A 5000-nucleotide genomic window follows, 5' to 3' on the forward strand; every position below is an offset into this window, starting at 1 on the left:
GTGTCGGCGATGATACAGTAGCATCAGAGATCAGACTGGCGACAGGCTCGCAGCATCACCGAGAACACCGGAGTCATGCAGTGAACGGGATTCAGGGTGAGAAGCCTATGTGTGTTTATGTGTGTGAGTGTGTCTGTGTGTGTGTGATTGAGTCGCAGCCTTTGCCTAAGGCTGTATTGGGTAGCCTATGCTATTATAGCACCGTGCGTGCTGGAGCGCTGTAGAGGTTATTATCCATCATTTCATTTCCGTTGTCTTGGAAGCGCCGTATAATTGTAGCCTATATCGCCAGGGTTTTGTGTTTTCTCCGGAGCTCGGGTGCAAGCAAGCTCTGTCGTTGGTTCGGTTCCTTGTCCCGAGGAGGATCCGCTAGCCCTCGTGCTGGTGCTGAAATTTTCGGAGCTGGGTCCCGAGATGGGGAGGAGGGGAAGTGTAGCCTCCGCGCGCATTGGGGGTTGATGAACAGAACTGTCGTTACTAACGATAGCGGTCGTGGGTGTATGTTGGCTATAAAGTAACCGGGGGTGCTTTGTCTCAACATTTTGTTTGATTGATGGTTTTTACGGTTCAGAAATTAGGTCACAAACTGCAATGGTGTATTCCACCTGTGTGTGTGTGTGCAGCTAAATATGTGCAAGAATATGTGACTTGTAGGCTATGGGTTAGCTACCTCCTCCAACTGATACATCATGCACGCGCTTCACTGTTCTCTGGTCAACCTTGCTTTGTCCACTTGCTAGGTGTGTGTGTGTGTGTGTGTGTGTGTGTGTGTGTGTGTGTGTGTGTGTGTGTGTGTGTGTGTGTGAGAGAGAGAGAGAGAGAGAGAGAGAGAGAGAGAGAGAGAGAGAGAGAGAGAGAGTTTGTGAGTGTGTGTGTGTGTGTGTGTGTGTGTGTGTGTGTGTGTGTGTGTATGTGTGTGTGTGTGTGTGTCCATTGCTGGACAGATGAGGAGCGACCAGCTGATCTAGACACACAGGCGTTGCGCACACAGTGACCCCCAGCCCCAGAGATGGGGATCCGCTCAGTCCGCTCAGAGTGTCAATTGTCTTTTGGTCATCATTTCCATGCCATATTACAACTCACTGCTTTGGAAGAATCTCTCGCTCTCTCTCTCTCTCTCTCTGTGTGTGTGTGTGTGTGTGTGTGTGTGTGTGTGTGTGTGTGTGTGTGTGTGTGTGTGTGTGTGTGTGTGCGTTTGCGTGTGTGTGATGCAGAGTACCGAGAGCCAAGAGACACGGTACTGTAGTGGGTGGCACTTGTGGTCAGCAAAGCAGAGCGGTCAGCAGAGCGGTCAGCAAAAGGCATACTTCCTGTTTCTCACATGTCACTTCCTTTGGGTGACTTATAGGAGGAAGAACAGAGATGGGTGTGGAGTGAGAGGGCAGGAGATGTGGAGTAGGGGTGTAAATCACAGCCTCCATGACCATACAATTCTATATAGATTTCTTAAGGCACTGATTCAACTATTTTTTATATTTAAGAATGCCCCACGAAACGATACGATTCGATTGAAATATTTCCAGTTACTTTCCCACTTCAATTATGTTATGGAACTAGGGCATTGGGCAGGGGCCAGCAATTAGATTATTTTCGATACTTAAGAATGACCCATGATACGATACGATCGTCTGCCATAGGGCTGATACATCTATACATATACATTATTATGTACACCCCTAATGTGGCGAGAGACAGAGAGCGAGGGATGTAGAGATGGAGGTGGAAAGACAGAGAGAGGGTGAAGGGGGAATCTGACATGATGTCTCCTTTAAATTCTGTACATCCCTCGTTCAATGCTCTCATATCTGATATCTCACTCATCTGCATGTATTTGTGTGTCTGTATGTGCTCACTCTGAACATTGTTCATTGGATGTCATGGATCTGTGTGTGTGTGTGTGTGTGTGTGTGTGTGTGTGTGTGTGTGTGTGTGTGTGTGTGTGTGAATGTGTGTGTGTGTGTTGGAGCTCACAGATGTCTATACCTTAGGGATATCGTCATACACATGAATCATTCTCCTATCTGGCCCACATTGTAGCCTCTTACTGCAGAATGGTTCGTCGACAAACCTATTTACTCTCTGCTGAAAACACTCAACTACATCATAACAACATTGCTCTGACAATGCAGAGAGTCTTAAGTAACCATTTAACTTGTTAAAACACGGCGTTATAAATTTGTTGTTTCCAGAGTGGCAATGACCGAGTCGTAGCGCATTACTTACATACTATGTCGTAGTAGAGAAGTACTATGGTGATTAACCTTTCAATGACTACCGTATTGCAGTGTGCCTCAGATGGTACGTACGGCGTGCATTAGTGAAAGTGAAAGCCCCTTGGGAAACTCCAACTCCCATTGTCATTGTGACACAGCACTCCACAGCACACAAGTGAACACTGCACACTGCACACAACGAAATTGCATTTATTCCTCACCCGTGCAAGGGGGCAGCCCTCAATGACGCCCCTAGGGAACAGTGCGTCGGGACAGTACCATGCTCAGGGTACCTCAGTCATGGAGGAGGATGGGGGAGAGCACTGGTTAATCACTCCCCCCACCAACCTGGCTGGTTGGGAGTCGAATTGGCAACCTTTGGGCTACAAGTCCGACACCCGAACCGCTTAACAATGACTGCCCTGGAGACAATAAGGTGACAACAGAGGCTCTGCGCTAAGGGGCTGCATGTTAATGCCCCCCCCCCCCCCCTACAGATACACTGCTACCTTAGCTAGACGCAGACATGTGATGTGTCTTGTAGCTTACAGTATACCGGTATGTAAGGACACACATCTCTCTTCAAACTGAAAAACCAGTTTACCGACGGGTACCAATTACGTAAACTGAACTGAAGTCCCTTAAAAGTGTGTACATGCGCCCCCCCATACCTGAGTTTGTGGAGATTTGAGAGCTGTAAATGTGGACTTTGCAGTATTACATGACATGACATTGCATTACATTACATTACATTTACATTTGGCAGACACTCCATCTAAAGCAGGGTTTCCCAAACTGTGGTGCGTGCACCCCTGGGGGTGCGCGGCCTGCTACAAGGGGGTGCGCAAGCGGAATTGGGCAATGGATATGTGTGTTTTTATACAGCATTAATGAACACTACATAGTTTTTAATTGTTTGGTGAATTGTATGCTGGAAGGGTCCATCTGAAGTGTAATTTATATCTCCTAGACTTGTCATGCAACAAGTTCCATTGTAATGGAGACAGAAAAAAAAACAATTATATTGGAAAATGAGGACTGCCCAAAATGCCTAGGGGGTGCGCGAGCCACACTGAAATGTACAAGGGGGTGCGCAGAGGGAAAAGTTTGGGAACCGCTGATCTTAAGCAAAGTATAACTTTGAGGACATACTCACCTCTCACACTGTCCTATCAGAAATAAAGCCAAAAAAGACAAAAAAAGAAAGCAATTTAACACTTGCAGATACAAAGTGCACAGGAAATATACACAACAATAGGAGCAAATACCAACATTTTCACAGAGTTAAATAGAGTAGACATAGACACACACATACACCTACAAATCCAACGCACAACATGCCTTAGGCTTAGACTAAGTCTAGAGTAAGTCTACCCCGGGTTAGGGGTGTAAATCACAGCCTCCATGACAATGCGATTTGATATTGATTTCTTAAGACAGCAATTTGATTATTTTCTATACTTAAGAATGCCTCACAATATGATATGATTCGACTAGATTTTTCCACAGTTACGTTTCCACTGCTATGTAGCCAAGGCATTGGGCCGGGGCCAGCGATTTGATTATTTTCGATACTCAAGAATGCCCCACGATATGTGATATGATAAGATTCGATCGTCGACCGTAGGATCGATAGATATCGATCATTATTTACACCCCCACCCCGGGTCTGGGCCAGTTCAGGCATCAGTACAGTAAATAGTCAGGATGACCTGGGTTACACTGGGTTACACTGGTGCTGTGAAGCCTTAGGGGGTGATGACTTCCATTACAAGTAGCACCACGGTTGGCTAGTTGGACAGTGCAGTTGTCTGTGCTGGCTGTGAAGCGTATGTGAGGGGGTGTTTGCTTCTTCTTTTCAAACTATAACAGCCGTATACTTTACAGTATTCTTCCCCTCCTGCTAAACTCGGTGTGTGTGTGTGTGTGTGTGTGTGTGTGTGTGTGTGTGTGTGTGTGTGTGTGTGTGTGTGTGTGTGTGTGTGTGTGTGTGTGTGTGTGTGTGTGTGTGTGCGTCTGTGTGTGTAATTCTGTGTGTGTGTTTGCGTGTGCATGGAAGGTGCACCAGGCTAGTTAGTCGACAATAAGAACAAATCAAAAAATGTTTTTTGACTGTAAGAGCAGTTTCATGTTTGTATGTTGGTGTGTGTGTGTATTTATGTTTGCACATGTGTTAGTGTGAGTGTTTTGTGTCTATCTAGCCTTTGTTTGTGTGTGTGCATGTATCTGTGTGTGTGCGTGCGTGCGTGTGTGTGTGTGTGTGTGTGTGTGTGTGTGTGTGTGTGTGTGTGTCTGTGTGTGTGTGTGTGGGTGCACACATGTGTGCGTGTGTCTGCGTGTGTGTGTGATTACTCCTCTGAGGGGGGTGATTGGTCTACCAGAGATGTTTTCTGGCCCCGTCTGTTATCACTCTCCTAGAGAGAGAGAGAGAGAGAGAGAGAGAGAGAGAGAGAGAGAGAGAGAGAGACTGAGAGACAGACAGAGAGAGAGTGAGAAAGAGAGACTGAGAGACAGACAGAGAAGAGAGAGAGAGAGATAGTGTGTGTGTGTGTTTCTTAAGAGAGTTGTTTGGTGTGTGTGTGTAGATAATTACTATAATCAGTCCCTCCAGGATTTTGCACTGGGATTTTGTGATTTTTGCGGTCAAAATGCCTGATTTTGTGGCGGCATTTTCTCATTTTTTGCAAAGATTTTGCGGCTTTTTCTCATTTTTTGCAAAGATTTTGCATCCCTTTCTGGGTTTTTTTGGTAACTGAAAACCACAATCAGTCTAAGCAGGCTTAAGAC

General features: G+C 46.1%; 1 protein-coding gene across 1 annotated transcript in view; it reads left to right on the forward strand.

The window, feature by feature from the left end:
• Window positions 1–5000, forward strand: part of LOC134455297 (uncharacterized) — a 17086-nt gene that overhangs the window by 24 nt on the left and 12062 nt on the right. Inside the window, exon 1 of the mRNA XM_063206318.1 lies at window positions 1–96. This exon is cut by the window's left edge and continues 24 nt beyond it. The gene's annotated coding sequence lies outside the window, so the exon portion shown is untranslated. The remainder of the gene's footprint in view (window positions 97–5000) is intronic.

The sequence above is a fragment of the Engraulis encrasicolus genome, chromosome 9 (genome assembly GCF_034702125.1).
Source record: "Engraulis encrasicolus isolate BLACKSEA-1 chromosome 9, IST_EnEncr_1.0, whole genome shotgun sequence".
Lineage (NCBI taxonomy): Eukaryota > Metazoa > Chordata > Actinopteri > Clupeiformes > Engraulidae > Engraulis > Engraulis encrasicolus.